This window comes from Brassica napus, chromosome C1 (assembly GCF_020379485.1).
Source record: "Brassica napus cultivar Da-Ae chromosome C1, Da-Ae, whole genome shotgun sequence".
NCBI classification, from domain to species: Eukaryota; Viridiplantae; Streptophyta; class Magnoliopsida; order Brassicales; family Brassicaceae; genus Brassica; species Brassica napus.
The window spans coordinates 13,253,962-13,277,531 of record NC_063444.1 but is presented as its reverse complement, the minus strand read 5'-3'; the positions used below and the strand labels follow the sequence as shown (position 1 = coordinate 13,277,531).

The 23,570-nt window shown below is 38.3% G+C and overlaps 2 long non-coding RNA genes across 2 annotated transcripts; both read right to left on the bottom strand.

Annotated features, from left to right (window-relative positions):
• Nucleotides 1–1,974: 1,974 nt before the first annotated feature.
• On the bottom strand, nucleotides 1,975–3,227 carry LOC111201896. The gene is made up of 2 exons (XR_002654836.2): nucleotides 2,426–3,227; nucleotides 1,975–2,331 (listed from the first exon to the last, which is right to left on the bottom strand). It is a non-coding gene; the product is annotated as an uncharacterized LOC111201896 (long non-coding RNA).
• Nucleotides 3,228–14,443: 11,216 nt separating this feature from the next.
• Nucleotides 14,444–14,976, bottom strand: LOC106374389. The gene is made up of 2 exons (XR_001274926.3): nucleotides 14,842–14,976; nucleotides 14,444–14,737 (listed from the first exon to the last, which is right to left on the bottom strand). It is a non-coding gene; the product is annotated as an uncharacterized LOC106374389 (long non-coding RNA).
• Nucleotides 14,977–23,570: the final 8,594 nt, after the last annotated feature.

Sequence of the window (23,570 nt, the reverse complement as noted above, 5' to 3'; positions counted from 1 at the left end):
TGCCGCTGACGCTGCCGCTGCCGCTGACGCCGAAACCTGCGCCAACCAAACGAACATGACTATAGGGAAGTCAAAGGTGCAATACATTGGCTTGCTATTTTCATATATTGATTCACGAACTATGCATAACATTAAAATCTAAAAACAGAGTGGACTCCATCGACAGATCTTATATGTTCAATTTTTTGTTGTTGCAAAAGTGTCTTTTATGTGTGAACTTGAGTTGGGTTTTTGAGCCGCTCACTAAGTTTCCTATCTTTCTCACATACAAACTGTAACAAATTGTGTATATTGAAAGTTCATACTGTTTTATGTTCTTTTACATGAGTTCCTAACAAAGATGGATGACTCTTTCTTATGATAGAACTCAATCAACTCATATTTGAGATGGATGACTCTTCCTTCATGATCACTAAAACAAAAAAAAAACAGTAGAAACAAAAAAAACCATTGGCCATAATACTATAAAAGTTTTGTAAAAGGTTGGTAGTAGAAGGGAAAATCATAATATACCACACACGACAAAACATGTGATTGGTTGCATAAATGCCCATCAATTCTTTAATCATAATATCTTTTGATTTGTTTTTTTAAATAGAAAATATATACATATTTATATGCAAAATTCTAACAAATCCGTTGAAAAATAAATTTATTATATTCAATTAAATATGATATTTATATAAGTCCATAAATTAATATATTTTTTTTTCATAAATATAAAATATATATGTTATAATATGTTGGCAGAACGAGTTAACATTAGTAAAATGCATAATACAAATATAATAATTAACACATCTTAAACTAAATATACAAATAAATTAAATACAAATAAATTTCAAATATGTTGTTTCATGCATTATTTCTTTTAATAATCAAACAAAAATTCAGTAACATAAATATATAATAAAAAGCGACAAATACATGTGACAGTTTGAAATAATTGATTAAACTTCAACATATATATATAACCATATCAGCATTTAAATATATGTTTAACGCTAAAAACATGCATACATTACGTTACTATCGAAGCTGAAAGAGGATTTTTCTCATCCAATTTTATGTGAAAGAAACAAACTCAACCTTCTGAAAACAAAGTTGATACCAAGGGGACTTTCTGAAAACAAAATCATGTGATGCATTTCAACCTAATTTGTTTTGACCTGAAATCTGACTTGCGCCTTATTGGTTTTCTTGTGCGACAGCGATAAAAATATTAGGAAATAAATAACAAAAGGACCGTTGAACAAAATACAATCAATTGTATAGCATTTTTCTAGGAGAGGATGCACATTTGGCGGATTCAAATGAGGACTTGAACATCAAATAAATACTACAGAAAGGTATTTATCAAAATTCATTTTTACTTTATTTATTTATTTCACAAATCATTATTTGTCTTTGTTTTATTAATTTATTTATTTTCCAATACAATATTTCTCTTTTTTTTCTTTGTGTACAAATGATTGTATATATAATAATAAAATTGACTTACCCCTTTTCTACCGCATCCACGTACTATTGAGCATAAGACAATTAACGCCATGTGTCAGCTCAATAAACCCTCAAACAAAACAAATATAATATTATTTAAAAATCAGGTTTTTATGTGTCCTATTCAAGGTAATTGACAAACTCTTACAATAATACTTATTAGATTTTAGTTATTATTATGTTTTCAAACTACGACGATCGATGTGTTTAAATATCACAAATTTCATTCACTTATGTAACTTTAGACCAATCAACATTTGAGCTTTTTCTCTTTTGAATTTAGGGCAAACAAAATATATTAACTTATACATAAATATAAATATATGTTCTAATCTAAAAGAAGTAATCAAACTAAATTCAATTACAGTAGCATGATTTAATCTAAATAAATTCAAAATAAAAAATAATTTATATTGAGAAGAATATATAACCTGTTGTCAAAAAAAGATATCACCAAATATGCCAAAGAATAACTTAATCGATTCAAATTATTATATCTGAAATTATAAACTTATTAAATACAATTGCAGAAAGTCGGAATTAAAAATAAAAACAATTTCAGCTCTTCGAAGAAAACCCAACACTAGATGCTCCTCTAGAACATGACTTCCTATTTATTATTTTCAGTAATAATAATAATAGAGGTAAAAGAAAATTTAGAATATATAAGTATAGAAATTCTCTTCTGAAAAATTCAGAGGCGTTTGGGTTTACAAATCGCGTCACACTCCACTTTGCTGCCGCGGCACCTTCTCGGTGTTGTGTTGCAGCACCAATTAGAATTTGGTAATCTAGTGCATGTTAGTGCAGCTGCATCAACTTTGTTGACACCTGTATAAAAATTTCAAAATAAAACAGTTAAAATGATTATAGTTTTAATGATAATGATCATAAAGCATTGGAAAGTAAGTTATGTACGACATACATTCATGAAAAGTAGCAAAAAAAACCAAGACGATGCAAAAGAAAGCAAATTTAGATGTTGACATTGTGATTTTTCTTTAAAACTAAACGTTTTGTTAGTTTGTGTTGTAGAAATCTTGTTAGTGAACATATATATAAGTTTTTGAAACTTTTTGTATGATGATCCGAAAAAAGCTGATATTAAATTGACTGATTAATTTTATATTCTTTCAATCTTAAAATGTTTATATTAAAAAAATATTTCGTTTTATTTCTTAATACTAATATATCACCATTTAAAATATCATTAACCACAGCCATATATATAAGTAACGTTGAAACATTCAATTTGAAGCTAAAATTGATTGGCGACGCATTAGCTACCAATTTTATTATTTACTAGTTTCTTATAAATGAAAAAAATAATCTTTCAATTTTTAGTATACTAATCTATAGCTACTGTGAGAATGGGGATTGAACCAATAAGAATGAAATATTCTAGATAAATTAGGAGTCATGTACATAGATTCAACCATAATTAGGTAAATACCTCAAGAACTATTGATTTTTTCAAAATCCCACTAATATCTTATTATCCTACTCTCATAGCTCTCTCTCTTCTCTCTCTCCTCTCCTCTCTTTCTTCTGTAATTGTATTTCTTCATCACTGAATTATATTTTCTCTCATAACTTTGTTTACTAACGATTACACCATGAATTTTCTACTTACAAATTTTTTGATACCATCGCCACTTCAACGTCGAACTCCTCATATGCCTTCTTCGTTTTCAATCACTATCCGATTTGATTTCAAGATCAAGCTCATCACTCCTCATACCACGATCTCTAACGAGTCCGAGTGTAGGTATTAATCTGGCTCTTAGAATGACTCACAGTCTCCGGCGAGTTCGTAAACCATGACTCAGGGGTTTGGGCCAACAACACATTTCCATTGTGGTGTTTATGGTCGAGGATTCACCATTTGAGATACATATTTGGTTATCTGATATAAAACAAATTGTTGCTAGGCTAGTTGTTATAATACATTTGTGTTACCAAATACATGGGATCTTACTTGCTACAAAATATGTTACGAATACTTGAAAGAAATCAAAGAATCGACGAGCTTGTCCAAGCATAAACCAAACAAGAGGCAATCAGTTCGTGATGTTGTATTCGATTTGGATAACATTTATGTTAGCCGATATTTTATCATTTACCCGATATTTATTTTTGTTTTGCCGGATCCTTAATTTTATGTTATTATTTTGGATATTTGTTTTGTTAGATATTACAAACATGTTGCCGTAAATTCATAAATGGCTAGTAAGATATTAGAAAATAGTTAGTGTTAGTTGATAAATATTTTGCTAGCTGATACATTATATGTTACTTGATACATGTTTTGGTAGCATATCTTTAATATTATATCCTTGTATGGGATACATGTTTATTAGATGTTACAAACATGATGCCACTAATTGATAAATGATTGGTAAGAAGTAATAGTTTTCATTATTTGATACATGGTATAATAAGCTATTAAATGTGTTGATACGTTGTAGATGATACATTGTTTGATACATGGTCAATTTGTTAGTACATATTTTGTTATATGATACATGTTTTGTTAGATGATATATGGTTTGATACCCAAGAATGAGTATTCACTAATATGTATGTTATTGATTTTTATAGCACTATACACATAACTATAGCTTGCTAACTATATATAGTATGCTAACTTGATATATTTGTTGGTAATATATTGTCAATCATTTTTATAGTCATTAAAACGTCCATTATTGTATTGGCGTTGGCGATTAACAATTATTGTACCAGATAAATTATTCAATAACTATTTAACTTATATCTTCTTAACAATTAACAATTATTGTAACAATTAACAATTATTGTATCTTTTATGTGTGAACTTGAGTTGGGTTTTTGAGCCGCTCACTAAGTTTCCTATCTTTCTCACATACAAACTGTAACAAATTGTGTATATTGAAAGTTCATATTGCACTACAAGAAAACACATGCTTAACGACGAAAATTAACGAGGAAAAACAATCCTCGTACATTTGCGTCGAGCTTACGACGAATTTACGTGAAAAACTAAAGTCATCGTTATTTCCTCGTAACGTAACGACAAAACTGTTTCGTCGTAAAGTGGATGTAACTTTACGAGTATTTTACGAGGAAAAACTATTTCCTCGTAAATACGACGTAAACTTTGCGTGGTATTTACGAGGGAATAGTTTACGTGTATTTAGCGAGGAAATGTTTGAATCCACCAACTTTATAGGTGTTACACGTTTTTTTTGCCCACCTAATTAATTTTCGTCGTAAATTCATAGCAAAATTACAACTACCTGATTCGAATTTTCCTATAAATATGGATGTTTAAACATCATTTTAAACACACCAACAACAAAAAACGTGAAAGAAAAAAAAATGGCTGGCTCCGGGAATATTTACGAGTTGCGGAAGTGGATGTATATGCATAGAGATGCTAACGGGAGAGTGACGAAAGAATACCTTGCGGGTCTGGAGACATTTATGCATCAAGCAGATTCAACACCGCTCGCCCAAGAAAGTGGTAAGATGTTCTGTCCTTGTCGGAAATGCAACAATTCGAAACTGGCAAACCGTGAAAATGTTTGGAAGCATTTAATAAATAGAGGTTTCACGGCAAATTACTATATCTGGTTTCAACATGGAGAAGGTTTTAATTATGATCAGAATGAAGCTAGTAGTAGTAATAGCAATTTTCAGGAAAAAGAACCGGTTGATCATCATTTGCATAATGAACATAGTTACCAGCAAGAGGAGATGGTAGATTATGATAGGGTTCATGATATGGTAGCTGATGCATTCGTAGCTCATGATGGAGATGAAGAACCTAATATAGATGCAAAAAAGTTTTACGAAATGTTAAACGCGGCGAATCAACCACTTTACAGTGGTTGTAGAGAAGGTCTCTCTAAATTGTCGTTAGCTGCTAGAATGATGAATATTAAAACTGATCACAATCTACCTGAAAGTTGCATGAACGAATGGGCGGACTTGTTTAAAGAGTATTTGCCGGAAGACAATGTGTCTGCTGATTCTTATTATGAGATTCAGAAACTGGTTTATAGTCTTGGGTTGCCTTCTGAGATGATAGATGTTTGCATCGACAACTGCATGATCTATTGGGGAGATGATGAGAAGCTAGAAGAATGTCGATTCTGCAAGAAGCCACGATTCAAGCCGCAAGGACGGGGACGTAATAGGGTACCATACCAAAGGATGTGGTACCTACCAATTACAGACAGATTGAAAAGATTGTATCAATCAGAGCAGACTGCTGGAAAGATGAGATGGCATGCCGAGCATACTCAGACGGATGGTGAGATGACTCATCCATCAGATGCAAGAGCCTGGAAACATTTCAACAAAGTACATCCAGATTTCGCTAGCAATATCCGGAATGTGTATCTCGGATTATGCACAGATGGATTTAGTCCGTTCGGAATGTCAGGGAGACAATATTCATTGTGGCCAGTCTTTCTTACTCCATACAACCTGCCACCGGAGATGTGCATGCAACGGGAGTTACTATTCTTGACCATATTAATACCTGGTCCGAACCATCCAAAAAGGTCCCTGGATGTTTTCCTACAACCACTGATAAAAGAGTTGAAGGATTTGTGGTCAACAGGGGTGAGGACGTATGACTGTTCAACGAAGACGAATTTTACGATGCGAGCGATGCTTTTGTGGACCATAAGTGATTTCCCTGCCTATGGGATGTTGTCTGGATGGACTACACATGGGAGATTAGCTTGTCCATATTGTAATGGAACGACAGATGCGTTTCAACTGAAGAATGGTAGGAAGACAAGTTGGTTTGATTGTCACCGTCGATTTCTTCCCATTGGCCATCCTTACCGAAGAAACAAGAATTTGTTTAGGCACAAAAGGGTTGTGAGAGACACTCCTCCTCCATATCTAACTGGAGAACAAATTGAAGCGCAAATCGACTACTACGGAGCTAACGAAACAGTTCGTTGGGGTGGTAATTGGCATGTCCCTCGTAATATGCCAGATTCTTACGGTGTTCATCACAACTGGCACAAGAAGAGTATATTTTGGGAGTTGCCATATTGGAAGGATCTTCTTCTGCGCCACAACCTCGATGTGATGCATATAGAGAAGAATTTCTTTGAGAACATCATGAATACAATATTGAATGTCCCAGGGAAGACAAAAGACAACATAAAATCGAGGTTGGACTTGCCGGATATTTGCTCAAGAAGCGAGTTACATATTAAAAGCAATGGACAAGTTCCCGTTCCGATATTCAGATTATCTTCAGAAAAAAAGTCGGTGTTGTTCAACTGGGTGGCATCAGAAGTGAAGTTCCCCGATGGGTATGTTTCGAATCTCTCTAGATGTGTTGAAAAGGGTCAAAAGTTCTCCGGGATGAAGAGTCATGATTGTCATGTATTTATGCAACGACTACTGCCCTTTGCATTTGCGGAGCTACTTCCAACAAACGTACATGAAGCACTTGCAGGTACGTAGTGTATTATATCACAATAATTTACAAAATAATATATGACTAACAATGTGTTTAATTTTTTTTGAATATAAAAGGCATTGGAGCATTTTTCAGGGATCTGAGCACACGCACTCTTAAAGAAGAAGTTGTGGAACAGCTTCAGGAGAACATTCCCATCTTATTGTGCAACTTGGAGAAGATATTTCCTCCCGGATTTTTTGACGTCATGGAGCATCTAGCTGTCCACCTCCCATATGAGGCATTGCTTCGTGGACCTGTACATTACGGATGGATGTATCAGTATGAGCGAGCCATGAAATATTTGAAGGGAAAAGCAAAGAACCTCGCCAAAGTTGAAGGTTCTATAATTGCTGGAAGTTTGACGGAAGAAGTTTCTCACTTCACATCGTACTACTTTGCGTCAAAAGTACGTACACGGAGAAGAGCTCCAAGAAGATATGATGATGGTGGTGTTGCGCCAACATATGCAGTTGCTGGTGTTCCAGACATCTTTAGCCAGATTGGGCGACTCGGTGGGAAGTGTAAAGAGGTTTGGTGGTCGAGTGAAGAAGACGCTCATAGTGCACACACCTATATTCTACTCAATTGCGAAGATCCATTGATGCGTTATTTTGAAAGGTAACATATATTGACACTTCGAAACACATATAAGTATAATTAATTGTATAATTGCGAGAGATTCATTCCTATAAAATGTGATTTTACAGCCTATTTGTTTCTCAAGTCGAAGAAACATTTCCTGGTATATCCACAAGTGACGTAGACAAAAGGAAAGATCAACACTTCATTAAGTGGTTGCGGAATCAGGTACTAACTAAAACTTTTTTTCATACATTATCTGTATTTCATTAACATTCTCTTTATTTTTGCAGGTTGATTATGACGACGACGATGCAGATTATCCTAAGTGGTTACACGAAGTAATTCAATCTCCACTTGTAAAGGTCACCACATCACAGATGTATTTCACACGAGGCTATACTTTTCATACATATGACTATGGTAGACAGCGGGCGACCAGTAACTATGGAATATGTGTGAAAGGGGAAACAGATTTCTACGGGATCTTGACGGAGATTATTGAAGTCGAATTTCCAGGGATACTGAAGCTGAAATGCGTCCTCTTCAAATGTGAATGGTTCGACCCCGTCGTCAACAGAGGTGTTCGGTCTAACAAATTTGGTGTAGTTGATGTCAACGGTGGACGAAGGTACAACAAATTCGAGCCTTTCATCTTAGCTTCACAAGCAGACCAAGTTAGCTTCCTTCCATACCCTCGGATGAGAGATTCAGGTATAAATTGGTTAGCAGTGATCAAAGTTACACCTCGAGGACGAATCATCAGTGGAGAAGAACCACCATTGCAAGAAGAACAGATAAATGAAGTCGAGGAACCTGAACAAGAAATTGATGACATCCTTCTCATTGATCCGCATAATCACGAGTACGAAGATCTTACCGATGATGCCACAGACGAAGCTGTTGAAGACGAGTTTAATGAAAATGATGATGTTTCTAGTGATGACGAGAATGTCGATGTATCCGATTGATGTATTTGTTTTATGAATAAGATGAGGGAGTTTGTTTTATGAATAAGATAATGTGGGGTTTGTTTTATGAATAAGGTAATGCTGGGAGTTTGTTTTATGAATAAGCAAATGTGGGATATTGTGGTTTGGAATGGAAATAAAGATGGAGTTTGGAATATATGAAGTAGAAAATAAGGAATATGGGGTTTCGGGTTTTTGGTTTCGGGTTTTGGGTTTCGGGTTTCGGGTTTGGGGTTTCGGGTTGGGTTTGGGGTTTCGGGTTGGGTTTGGGTTTGGGGGTTTAGGGTATGGGGTTTGGGGGTTGGGATTTCGGGTTTCGGGTTTCGGGTTTCTGATTCTAGGGATTTAAACATAACACTCGTTAATTCCACGTAAGCACAAATCGTCGTAAAGTCCACGCAGGATGAAATCGTCGTAAAGTCCACGCAGGATGAAATCGTCGTAAAGTCCACGTAGGATGAAATCGTCGTAAAGTCCACGCAGGATAAAATCGTCGTAAAGTCCACGTAAGACAACGAGGAAATAACGACGAAACCTAAAATTAAATATGGGGTTTGGAATATATGAAGTAGAAAATTAAAGATGGGGGTTTGGAATATATGAAGTAGAAAATAAGGAATATGGGGTTGGGGTTTCGGGGTTGGGGTTTTGGGTTTCGGGTTTCGGGTTTCGGGGTTGGGGTTTCGGGTTTGGGTTTCGAGTTTCGGGTTTCGGGTTTGGGGTTTCGGGTTTTGGGTTTCGGGTTTCGGGGTTGGGGTTTCGGGTTTCGGGGTTGGGGTTTCGGGTTTCGGGTTTGGGGTTTGGAATATATGAAGTAGAAAATTAAAGATGGGGGTTTGGAATATATGAAGTAGAAAATAAGGAATATGGGGTTTGGGGTTTCGGGTTTGGGGTTTGGGGTTTCGGGTTTCTGGTTTCGGGGTTGGGGTTTCGGGTTTCGGGTTTGGGGTTTCGGGTTTAGGGTATGGGGTTTGGGGGTTGGGGTTTCGGGTTTTGGGTTTCTGATTCTAGGGATTTAAACATAACACTCGTTAATTCCACGTAAGCACAAATCGTCGTAAAGTCCACGCAGGATGAAATCGTCGTAAAGTCCACGCAGGATGAAATCGTCGTAAAGTCCACGTAGGATGAAAACGTCGTAAAGTCCACGCAGATGAAATCGTCGTAAAGTCCACGCAGGATGAAATCGTCGTAAAGTCCACGTAAGACAGCGAGGAAATAACGACGAAACCAAAAATTAAATATGGGGTTTGAAATATATGAAGTAGAAAATTAAAGATGGGGGTTTGGAATATATGAAGTAGAAAATAAGGAATATGGGGTTTCGGGTTTCGGGTTTCAGGTTTCGGGTTTCGGGTTTGGGGTTCTAGGGATATATGAAGTAGAAAATTAAAGATGGGGGTTTGGAATATATGAAGTAGAAAATTAAAGATGGGGATTTGGGTTTCCGGTTTCGGGTTTGGGGTTCGGGTTTGGGGTTTGGGGTTTGGAATATATGAAGTAGAAAATTAAAGATGGGGGTTTGGAATATATGAAGTAGAAAATAAGGAATATGGGGTTTGGTGTTTCAGGTTTCGGGTTTCGGGTTTGGGGTTTCGGGTTTCGGGTTTGGGGTTTCGGGTTTCGGGTTAGGGGTTTCGGGTTTCGGGTTTCGGGGTTGGAGTTTCGGGTTTGGGGTTTCGAGTTTCGGGTTTCGGGTTTCGGGTTTCGGGTTTTGGGTTTCGGGTTTCGGGGTTGGGGTTTCGGGTTTCGGGTTTGGGGTTTGGAATATATGAAGTAGAAAATTTTAAGATGGGGGTTTGGAATATATGAAGTAGAAAATAAAGAATATGGGGTTTGGTGTTTCAGGTTTCGGGTTTCGGGTTTGGGGTTTCGGGTTTCGGGTTTGGGGTTTGGAATATATGAAGTAGAAAATTAAAGATGGGGTTTGGAATATATGAAGTAGAAAATAAGGAATATGGGGTTTGGGGTTTCGGGTTTGGGGTTTCGGGTTTCGGGTTTGGGGTTTCGGGTTTCGGGGTTGGGGTTTCGGGTTTCGGGTTTGGGGTTTCGGGTTTGGGGTTTGGAATATATGAAGTAGAAAATAAAGAATATGGGGTTTGGTGTTTCAGGTTTCGGGTTTCGGGTTTGGGGTTTCGGGTTTCGGGTTTGGGGTTTGGAATATATGAAGTAGAAAATTAAAGATGGAGGTTTGGAATATATGAAGTAGAAAATAAGGAATATGGGGTTTGGGGTTTCGGGTTTGGGGTTTCGGGTTTCGGGTTTGGGTTTCGGGTTTCGGGGTTGGGGTTTCGGGTTTCGGGTTTGGGGTTTCGGGTTTGGGGTTTGGGGTTTCGGGTTTCGGGTTTGGGGTTATAGGGATTTAAACATAACCCTCGTTAATTCCACGTAGGATGAAATCGTCGTAAAGACCACGTAAAAAGATTTAAACATATATCACGTTAATTCCACGTAAGCAAAATCGTCGTAAAGTACACGAAAAGAAAAACACGGGCCTTTGTGATTCCTCGCCATTTCCTCGTAAAAAAAAACACGGGCCTTTGTAACTGCTCGCTATTTCGTCGTACATTTACGACGAATTTGCGACGATATGTAATCTTATATATACACCCGACCGCTCACTCTTTCTTTCCTCTCTACTTCCTCTCTACTTCCTCTCCATTTCGTAGCAATGGTAAGCCTCTCTGATTCCTCTCTAATTTGGTTAGTTTAGGATATATTAGGTGGTTAGTATAGGGAATTTAGATAGGTTTGCGGATTTTATGTTATTTAGTGTTGATTAGGTGGATAATGTTGGAAAATATATTGTTGATGTTAATTTTAAAAATTTCATTTTTTTTTCCAGGTTCGAAAAGGAAGACTTACTGCCCATTACAGAGAGATCTTCGGTGAGCCGGGTAGTCGTTTAGACCCGGCCTCTTCTTCCGCTCCCAGTTCTTCGGGCCAGGAGACTGTCCCCGAGACTCAGTACACTCAGAGAGTCTCTGGGTCTACTTCTTCTAGTGCACCATCGGCTCCTCATGTGCCTCCTCCGATGCCTCCTCCTGTGCCTCCTCCGATGGCACCTCCGATGGTCGCTGATATTCATCCTGATCTGATGGTGCCTCCGAGTGCTCCTTACTCGCAGTACACGGTAGAGGACATTCTCAGTCTGCCAGGCAGAGAAGGTTTACCAGTCATCGACCCAGACCGACCGGACGGAACGTTGTGGTATGTTGCATTAATTTTTTTAATTCGTTTAAATATCTTTTATAACATTAAAAAATAATTTATATTTTAAATTTGTATTTTCCAGGTGGGGGGTTGACGGATGTCTTGCATCGGACGTAACCGACACGATCAAGGGTTACTTCTCCATGGCACATCCAAACTGGAGTAAGACGCCTCACTACGTCAGAAAGACGTGGTTCAAAATTTACGCTGTAAGTTTCTATTAATTAATTATATATTTTTAATTTTTTCATGATTTATATATATACTTTCTAAAAAACTAATTGTTAATTTATTTTTTCCAACAGCAAAAATATAATTGGGCTTTGGGGATCACTGAGAGGGTGAGGAAGAAGTTTAACGCGAAAGCGAAAGTTCGCTTGTTGGACACGGTCTCCAACTGGAAGGGTGACTGGATCGTGAAGGGGTATGAGCGTGGCAAACCCGCTGAGCTCACCACGGACGTGTGGGATGGCCTCATCCGTTATTGGCGCCTTCCTGATTCGATTAGAATCGCCCAGGCTTGCTCTAACTCCCGTAACACGGTCGATGAGCACGGGAACGGGCCGATGCTTCACACTACGGGCCAAAAACCCCACGCCGGTGTCCGTTTGGAAATGGTAATTAAATATTTTATTAAATAATTTTTTTAATAATTATATTAATTTATTCTAACTTTCTTAACTGTTTTTTAGGCCAAAGAGACGGGACATCTCCCGTCTCTTATGGAACTTTACGAGAGGACCCACAAGAACAAGGCGGGCGTATTTGTAGATGGCAAGTCCGAGCAAATCTACAACGACGTAGTTGCTCGGGTTGAAGACCGCCAGACTCAGCTGACCCAGCAGTCTACCGACGGATTACCCGTCACCTTATCCACACTTGAAGTGGATAAGATTTACGAGGAGGTAAATTTTCAAAAAAATTAATTTTTAATTATTCATTTAATTTAACTTTAAATATTTACTTACAATATTTATTTTTTTGTTTTTAAGGTTGTCCCTAAAAAAAAGGGACGGACATTGGGTATTGGTTCCGTCAACGATGTTCCGAGAGCGACATCGTCTTATGGTCAGCGACGGGATGATGAAGTCACGGAGCTGCGTAGAGAGTCCGCTCAGCTGCGTAACGAGTTGACCGCGACAAAATCTCGTATGGGTGGAGTCGAGGGCTTCTTAGACGTTATTGCGGCCACAAATCCGGAATGGGAGTCCATGTTGAGGAACATGCGACAACAACATCCCATTCATGGCGAGTCATCCGGCGACGTACATAACGAGGCGGATGTTACGAGGAGGAGTGATGAATTCTACCGGGCGATGAACGACCCTTAGTTTTTTTTTGTTGTTGTATTATATAAATTCAAAACTTATTTATTTATAAAATATTTTCATATGAATTTATTTTTATTTTGAATTTTAATTTATTATTAAATTAAATAATTTTAATTATTTTTTATTATATTTTAAAATTCTGTAAAATAATAAAAACGAAGTAAATTCGTAGCTAATGTACGACCTCTTTACGTGGAAATCTTACGAGGAAATGACGAGAAACAGTTTACGAGTATTTTACGAGGAAGTATTTACGAGGAAATAACGAGGAAATGTTTACGACCATTTTACGAGGAAATCATTTCGTGGTTGTTACGTGTATTTTGCGAGGAAAATCTTTCAAGGTATTTACGTGTAGATTACGAGGAACTGTTTTCGAGTTATTTACGAGGAATTGTAGCGACGCCCTTACGAGGAATTGTAGCGACATCTTTACGACGAATCGTTCTACTTCGTCTTTACGACGAAATATATTCCTCGCTAAGTTACGACGAATTAGCGAGGAAATATGTGTTACGACGGACGTGTAACGAGCAAACGCGTTTCCTCGCTAATTCGTCGTAAAGCCTCTTTTACGACGAAATAACGAGGAAAATCGCCCTCGTTAAGATTATGTTTTCTTGTAGTGTTGTTTTATGTTCTTTTACATGAGTTCCTAACAAAGATGGATAACTCTTTCTTATGATAGAACTCAATCAACTCATATTTGAGATGGATGACTCTTTCTTCATGATCACTAAAACAAAAAAAAAACAGTAGAAACAAAAAAAAAAACATTGGCCATAATACTATAAAAGTTTTGTAAAAGGTTGGTAGTAGAAGGGAAAATCATAATATACCACACACGACAAAACATGTGATTGGTTGCATAAAGGTCCATCAGTTCTTTAATCATAATATCTTTCTGTGTATTTTTTCAAATAGAAAATATATACATATATATATATATGCAAAATTCTAACAAATCCGTTGAAAAATAAATTTATTATATTCAATTAAATATGATATTTATATAAGTTCATAAATTAATATATTTTGTTTTCATAAATATAAAATATATATGTTATAATATGTTGGTAGAATGAGTTAACATTAGTAAAATACATAATACAAGTATAATAATTAACACATCTTAAACTATATATATAAATAAATTAAATACAAATAAATTTCAAATATGTTGTTTCATGCCTTAATTCTTTTAATAATCAAAAGAAATTCAGTAACATAAATATATAATAAAAAATGACAAATACATGTGACAGTTTGAATCAATTGATTAAACTTCAGCATATAAATTGTAAAATTAATATATTTAATATAGCCATATCACCATTTAAATATATGTTTAACGCTAAAAATATATATCACTAATAATGTAAAAAAATATGTATATTAAAAATGAAAACAAACACCTGCGTGGTTGCGCATGTTAACACCTAGTTTTATTATTTAAAATTAGAATAATAGAAGTACGAAAGCATGTGAATATATAATTATAGAACTTTTCTTCTGGAAAATTCAAAGACGGCGTTTGGGATTACAATTGGCATCACATTCCTTTCTGGTGCCGCGGCAGCTGTCCATCGGTTTTGTGATGCAGCACCAATCAGACTTTGGTCCTCTGTAGCAATATGGTGCCCTAGCAGCATCAACTTTGAATTTAGCACCTGTATAATTTAAAAAAAAAATTAAAAAATGATGGAGAAAATGATTATGCTTTTAAAAGTATGATAATAAAGGATTGGAAGAAAAGTAAACTTATATAACATACTTTCATGAAAACTACCAAGAAAAACGAGGATGATACAAAAAAAGGCAAATCTAGAGGTTGACATTGTATTTCTTCTTTGAAAATTAACGTTTTGTTAGTTTGTGTGATAAAAAAACCCGATATGTCAACATATATATAAGTCTTTGAGATTTATTGTAGGGTTTTTTGCAAAAGTGACTCAAAACTTGGAGTCAAACAGAAAACTAACCTTTTCTTTTGACTCCTTTTTTTTTGAGATTTTAACCCCATACCTGCATTTTATCTACGAAAATGCCATTAACATTTTTTTTTTTTTTTTCGAAAATGGCTTCTTTACTGTCTCAACCTCATCTTCTTCAAGTATTTACAATATTGCCACTGCAATGAATAGTGGCAACAACCTTGTACGAACTGTTTGGAGCTTTTAATGCCCTTTAATGCACGTAAATCTCTTTACACTCTCTCTGTTTCAATTGTTATGAACTAAAAACAACATTTCTTTCACTTTCTCTCTATATTCATCCAAAAAACTCAAGCTTTTGATTCAAAATATGGGTATGGTTGACAGAGCCATATTTCTTTCGTTTTTACTTACGGTTGCTTTCGTTTGAGGTTCTGGGTGGTTGGAGAAGACCCTGTGTGCAAACGAAGTCATCTCACCTAGTTTAAGGTACGAATTTGAATTTTTTTTCAAGATCTGTTCGCGTAGAAGACTTACTAGTAAGTCATCTGTATGTAGAAGACTTACTGATGAGTCTTCTGGTCAAACGGACGACTTAAATTAAGTCGTCCAGCTTTGTTTGTTAAAAAAAACACTCCAGACGACTTATATATACGTCGTCTACGAGAAACGGGCTAGTTTTGCATTTGACCGAATCGTGTCAGATCTTTGACTATTTCTGGACGACTTATAATTCAGTCGTCTCTGGGAAAGTTAAAATTTTAATATTTTATGAAAACTTGACGACTTACGTGTAAGTCGTCCTAGGTTAGTTTTGTAATTGAAAAATAAAACTTCATAATTTAACTTTAACCAGACGACTTAATATAAAGTCGTCCCTCCAGAAGACTTAATTTAAAGTCGTCCGGGGAAAGCAAAGTCGTCCAGAATTTTTCCCAATTTTCTGGTCAAACCTTGCTTATCCCGGACGACCTTAAATTAAGTCGTTTAGCTGGACGACTTTCATCTAAGTCGTCTGGAGAAAGTTAAATTTCAAGTTTTATTTTTCAATTACAAAACTAACCTTAGGACGACTTACACGTAAGTCGTCAAGTTTTCATAAAATATTGAAATTTTAACTTTCCCAGAGACGACTGAATTATAAGTCGTCCAGAAATAGTCAAAGATCTGACACGATTCGGTCAAATGCAAAACTAGCCCGTTTCTCGTAGACGACTTATATATAAGTCGTCTGAAGTTTTTTTTTTAACAAACAAAGCCGGACGACTTAGAATTAAGTCGTCCCTTTTAATTTTCAATTGCAAAAGTGACCTCTTTAGACGACTTACCTTTAAGTCTTCTGGACGACTTAATGCTAAGTCGTCTGCGGCAATGTTTATTGAACTTCTTCATTTTCTCTATGTTTACTAATGTGTTTTATTTTGAATATTTGCAGATGATTTTTCAGTTACATGCAGTGTATGGAGAATGGTTGTTGAGAGATTTCCGTTGGGATTTTGTGGTTGATGATCTCAAAGGAGCAAGATTGTTTTTATTGAATGAAGATTCAACACATGCTGAACTTGTTGCAATGGCTCAAGAAGATTATAACCTGGACATGAGAACAGTGAGTGTGGAGATTAGCTACTCATTACCAGCAGAAATGATGATGGCTCCAGGCAGTCTTCCCATTCATGTTACAAGTGATAGACAAGTTCGAAACTTGCTGGAGATACTCAAAACCCATAGAGTATGTCTTTGTGTATCAAGCCGCAGCAAGGTCGAAACGGTTTCAGAGAAAAGGGATATTGATGAAGCTGGTGAATGGGAAAAAGATGTTGGTGATAATGATGAAGCTGGTGAATGGGAAGAAGATGTTGGTGGTGATGATGAAGATGTTGGTGATAATGAGTTTGTTGAAGATGAAAATCAAGATGGGGAGGAGGAAAATGGGGAGGAGGATGCTGATAATTCTATTGTTGGTGAAACGGATCAGAATGGTGGGGATTACAGTCTTTATGGAAAGGTTCCAGATGAGGACGAGGAAGATGATGATAATATTTGTTTTGAAGAAATCCAAAAGGCATATGCTAAGACAAATGCTATTGAAGGAGGAAAATCGAATGGTACCATCTATGTCAACCAGAGTTTTGTTAGCAAGGGTGCACTGCTTTCAGAGCTGCGGTTGGCAGCAGTGAGGGGTAAGTTTTCTTTCAGATTATACAAATCAACGAAAACTCTCGTTGTGGCAACATGTCCGGTTAGCTATTGTGGATGGAAGGTCAGAGCGAGTGTCAAACATGGGACAAACACGTTTTGGGTAACAAAGTATGTGGAAAAACATTTATGCTCAGCGGGAGACCGAATCGCTCAGCGGAGACACTGTACTCCGAAGTATGTAGGTAGTCTTTTCATTGATCGTGTTGGAATCATTGATGGGATAACTCCGCAGCATATCACTGATGCAATGAGGAACATGTTTGGCATGGCGCTTGATTACACCACTTCATACAGAGCACTGTTATATGCACAAAGATTGGTGAGAGGATCAGCAGAAGAAGGGTATTCGCGTCTGGCATCATATCTCGAGCAAATCTCCATTGCAAATCCTGATTCTATCACGGCGATAGAACTTGATTCTATGAAAAGATTTAAGTATCTATTTCTCTCTTTTGGAGCTTCTATCAAAGGTTTTAAGTATCAGAGAAGGGTCATTGTGGTGGATGGAACTCACCTAAGTGGAAAGTATGGAGGAACTATGTTAGTTGCAGCCGCACAAGATGGCAATTTTCAGATATTCCCATTGGCTTTTGGGATCGTGGATGAGGAAGATATACCTTCTTGGGAATGGTTTTTCACAAAATTGGCTAGTTGTATATCTCATGACAAGCCTCTGGTGATAGTCTCCGACCGGCACAAGGCCATTAAAAGTGCGTGTGATAAGGTGTTTCCTTGGGCAACCCGAGGAATATGTTATTATCACCTTCAAGATAACATTGTCAAAAAGTTTAAAGGGAAACATCTCATGTACTTGGTGAAAGGGGCTGCTTATGCTCACACGGTTTACGATTTTGACCGGTACATGGCTGAGATACGGAGTGCAAACCCGGAACTTGCAACGTATTTGGAGAAAGCCGACGTCAGGCTATGGTCAAGGGTTTATTGTAAGGGGAACAGGTTCAACATAAAAACAAGCAACATTGCTGAATCTATTAATTCCGCACTGAAGCGAGCAAGAGGATTTCCGATTACGTTCCTGCTGGAGTTCATAAGGCAGAAGTTAGGAAAATGGTATTGGAAAAGGAGACAAGATGCTTTGAGTCTCACAACTGAACATAGCCGGGCTGTTGAATACTTGCTTGCTGTTCGAGAAGAGATAGCGGGTATGATGACGGTCGAACCAATTGATGGATGGCATTTCTTTGTCAAAGGTGGCAAAATGGACTGTGTGGTTGATTTGGAACATGCAAAGTGTGATTGTGGTGTCTATGGAGTGGAGAAAATACCTTGCTCTCATGCTATAGCTGCTGGAATACATGCTGGTTTGCATATCTCCACACTTGTATGTCCACTGTACTCAAAGAATTATCTGTATGCAGGATACTCAGAGAATATATATCCTATCGTGTCACAACATATTGAGGAACGAGAATGCTTTCCTCCAGAACTAAAGCGTGGTCGGGGGAGACCGAAGAAATCAAGATGGCAATCTTGGTTGGAGCTATCTAGGATGAGAGGACACAAACCCAGGAAGAAACACAGGGCACGGAGATGCTCAAACTGCAAGGAAACTGGCCATACGAAACCACAATGTACACAACCAGTTGACTAGTTGTCCAGACGACCTAAATTTAAGTCGTCCCGTCTTGATTACCCGTCCAGACGACTAAATATTTAGTCGTCCAGTGTATTTTATTTTTAGACGACCTTCTACTAAGTCGTCCAGTGTATTTTATTTTTAGACGACCTTCTACTATCCCTTCAAGTGTATTTTATTTTTAGACGACCTTCTACTATCCCTTCAAGTCGTCCAAACCTTCTAGACGACTTATTTGTAAGTCGTCCAGTTGGAAAACCTTCCAGACGACTTATAATAAGTCGTCCAAACCTTCTAGACGACTTATTTGTAAGTCGTCCAGTTGGAAAACCTTCCAGACGACTTATAATAAGTCGTCCAAACCTTCTAGACGACTTATTTGTAAGTCGTCCAGTTGGAAAACCTTCCAGACGACTTATAATAAGTCGTCCAAACCTTCTAGACGACTTATTTGTAAGTCGTCCAGTTGGAAAACCTTCCAGACGACTTATTTGTAAGTCGTCCAGTTGGAAAACCTTCCAGACGACTTATTTCTTCCAGACAACTTATATCATGTTCAAATACAAAAATCATGTTAAAAAATCATGTTCAAATACAAAAATCATGTTAAAAAATCATGTTCAAAAATCATGTTCAAAAATCATACATGCCCACGAACTTATCACCATCCACATTTTCTTTCAGATGCTGATCAACAAGCTCCTTCCATATATCCACCGCCATATTATCCCTCATTTTCTTCGCGTTGCACCTAGCAAAGTCTTTAGGGTCAAAGGAGCCCCCGAGCGCATGACATTCAATGTACTTTACAGTGTACACGCCACAATCACCATTGTTGGCCGTGGGTACACCTTTCAGCGGTCTCTCATATGTGTATGGCTCCAACCCGTATTTGACCCGCATTTCGTCGGTGGCTGCGCACTCAACAAGCAGATAAGGGACCATCTGGAGAAAAGGCTCCATTATCGCATCCCATGCGTCTGGTACACTAGATGAAGGTATGCTGTCCCAGACGACTATGTGCCTCTTAGGGATCGATATCCAAATAGCAACCCAATGCTTGTCGTCCAAGTTCACTGGCGCATAGATATCATCAATGTCCTCCCCCCACTTCTTGTTTGATTGGCAAAATGAAGGTATTGATCCGTCATAAAAATACGACGCCCCACCAGGTAGAACTCTTCCTAAACCTTTGTGATCAGGTTCCGATGTTTTGAAGAGCTGATACTGCTCTCTCCAAGACTGAGAAAAGTTGTGATCCAGGAAGCACATTCGCTCGCTCCTGAAAGCTTGTGGGTTCTCCTGATACCTCTGCCTTAGCACATTAATCCAAGCATCTATATGCTGCATATTAAATATAACAAGTTAGAAGTTACCAGACGAAGACGACTTATATTTAAGTCGTCTACGTGGTCGTCCAAGTAGACGACTTTCCAGACGATTTATCTTTAAGTCGTCTGGAAAGTAGTCTACTTGGACGACTTTGTAGACGACTTAAATCGTGTGCAGAAGACTTACGCAGTCTTCCAGCCATCCTCTGGCTGTCCGGAGGAAGTGGTACCACCTTGTTGGTGATGTACGTGGTTTGTCCTCGATCTTAGTTAAATAATGACTGCAAACAAAAAAGCAATCAGTTTTGGACGACTAAATCAAGCTATTATGGGTAAAGCAATCACTTACGGATCAGTTTTCAACCAATCAGCGAGTTCCTTCAACTTTTCTTTGTTTACTGGCGGAAATGGATTATAGGCTGCCACTTTATCTTTTTTTTTCTCTGCCATATAAGGAGATCTCACAGTAGGAGCAGGTTTCTTCGCTCGTTTACTCTTTGCACGCTTGTCCAATACAACCAGGCTCGGTTGTGAAACTGGATCGCTTGGCTCGGTGGAAGCGAGGCTCGGTTGTTGATCTGTGGAAGCGAGGCTCGGTTGGTGATCGGTGGAAGTGACAGCAACAATCTCTTTGGAGGTGACACCATCTGCTTTATTTACCGAGTTCGCCTCGGTTGCTGTATCCTCCGGCAACCATCTCTGCAATAAAAGTTGCACACAAGTTAACCCTGGACGACTTAAATAAAAGTTGTCTGGACGACTAGTTAACCCTGGACGACTTAAATAAAAGTTGTCTGGACGACTAGTTGACCCTGGACGACTTAAATAAAAGTTGTCTGGACGACTAGTTGACCCTGGACGACTTAAAATTAAGTCTTCCGTGGTCAACTAGTCGTCCAGACAACTTACGTTTAAGTCGTCCAGGGTCAACTAGTCGTCCAGACAACTTTTACAGTCGTCTGGACAACTAGTTAACCCTGGATTTGATACTAACATCTTTGATTTGAGGAGGCTGTTTCTTTTGAGGAGGAGGCTGTTTCTTTTGAAGAGGAGGAGGCTGCTGCTGTTTCTTTTGAGGAGGAGGAGGCTGCTGTTTGGTTTGATGAGGAGGAGGCTGGTTACTAACCACGGTTTCATTGGCATGAGGGGTAGCCTGTTTGTTTCTACCCCCGGTTTCTTTGGCAAGAGGGGTAGGCTGTTTATCTTGAGGGGTAGCCTGATTGGTTAGAGGTGGAGGGGTAGCCTGATTGGTGACACCAACCTTCTTCTCCACAGCTTCCAATCTATCAGACAACTTCCTAAACTCCCTCATGCACTTATTAAACCCTTTTTTCATAGCCTCAGCTACGCCCTTGAACATAATTTCCAACTCCTCTCTGGTCACCCCTCTAGCCTCTTCTCTAGCCTCTTCTCTAGCCTCTTCAGGAGCCTCTTTACGAGCTTTCTTCCGAGGTCTTGGATTGTCTTCCTCCTCCTCCTCCTCCTCCAACACAACCATCTCTTTGGCCTTCTTCGATGGAGTCACAACCTTAGGTTTTGTATTGACCTTAGTACCAGTGACTTCCCAGCAATCCATGGTCCACTTCCACGGTCTCCGCTCATACATGACTTTAATGATGTTCTCCGCGGGCAGGTCCTCAACCTCAGAGTCCCATTTTGGCCACATTTCACTAATGTCCTTCTCAACAAAGTTGATCACGCGGGTCTGCAGTAAATAGAAGAATCGAGTTAGATATTTGAAAAAAAATACTAAATAGACGACTTAATTATAAGTCGTCTACTAAGTCGTCCAGCTGGAAGACCTTCCAGACGACTTATAATAAGTCGTCTAATAAGTCGTCCAGATGGAAGACTTTCCAGACGACTTAATTAAGTCGTCCGATAAGTCGTCCAGCTGGGAAGACTTTCCAGACGCCTTATTATAAGTCGTCTAATAAGTCGTCCAGATGGAAGACCTTCCAGACGACTTATAATAAGTCGTCTAATAAGTCGTCCAGATGGAAGACTTTCCAGACGACTTAATTAAGTCGTCCGATAAGTCGTCCAGCTGGGAAGACTTTCCAGACGCCTTATTATAAGTCGTCTAATAAGTCGTCCAGATGGAAGACTTTCCAGACGACTTAATTAAGTCGTCCGATAAGTCGTCCAGCTGGGAAGACTTTCCAGACGACTTATTATAAGTCGTCCGATAAGTCGTCAAGCTGGACGACCTTCCAGACGACTTATAATAAGTCGTCTGCGCAGTCTTTTGGATTGAAGTAAATACCTGACTCAAGATAGCAGCTTTCATTGATCTGCGGCCTCTGCTGCCCTCGTAAGCCAGTATCGGTGGAGACGGACTGTCTGCTCTGGGACCACCAATACTAGCACCCAATTCCGGCATAGCTGTGTACGTCCAGACTTGAAGAACTTGTATAAACCCATCCACGGTGTAACAGCCAGCAATTTCTTTGTTCCACAAAGAGTCCATCAGCACCTTAAACGCGACTCTCCCCCATGGATAATTCTCAAACCGTTCTAAATCCATCACTAGCCTTGCCAGAGTAGATCGTGTAGCGGTTGAAAACTTTCTCCCTTCAATGAATCCAGTGAAGATGGAGAGGTACGCGAGCCGCTTGCGATCTTCCCTGGACCAATCCCCGCATCTCTTCAGTGCTGCTATTATCTGATCAGTAGTTGGCCCAGCTTCCAGATGAACTCCCAGCATCCCCCAGAAAGAAACCATCTCTGGGGTAACGTCACATTTTGGTGTCTCAAGGTCCTCGATGTACTCGCAGTTTAGACCAGTGAGGTTTTCAAACTCTAACAGTGAAAACCTCAAAGGTTCTGGACCAACGAGAGACCACATCTCATACTTCTTCTTAATGTCCAGCTTGAAACTGAGCATGTAGTGAACCAGCCTTGAAGCCCAACCAAATCCCTGCTCCTTGAACTTGATGAAAACTCCCAAACTCGACTCCTTGAGCTCTTCAAATTCGTCATCAGTAAGAGCTTTCCTAAGAGCAGTATGCAACTTGCTGTTATCCGTATGATACGAAATGCTATTGTGGGCTTCTGGCTCTTCCCCTGATGTGTATAACCTACGGGGGAGTTCTGGAATATCCATCCTTTTTGTCTGCAAAATAATCAAAGACAACAATATAAGTCCAGACGACTTAGTAGACGACTTATAATTAAGTCGTCTGGAAAGTCTTCCAAATGGACGACTTATATTTAAGTCATCTACTAAGTCGTCCAGTTGGAAGACAAAGCCGGACGACTTAAATTACTTACAAGTCTTCCAGTCGCAGAAGGAGTTGGAGTACTCGTCATTGCGGTTATAGATCTGAAAAAATAAACGTGAAACGGTGAGAATGAGTAAATTGATAGAGACAACGTTTTATGTTCATCTTTTCCTCGAGATTGATGACTTAGCGGCGTTAGGGTTTACAGAGAAACGGCG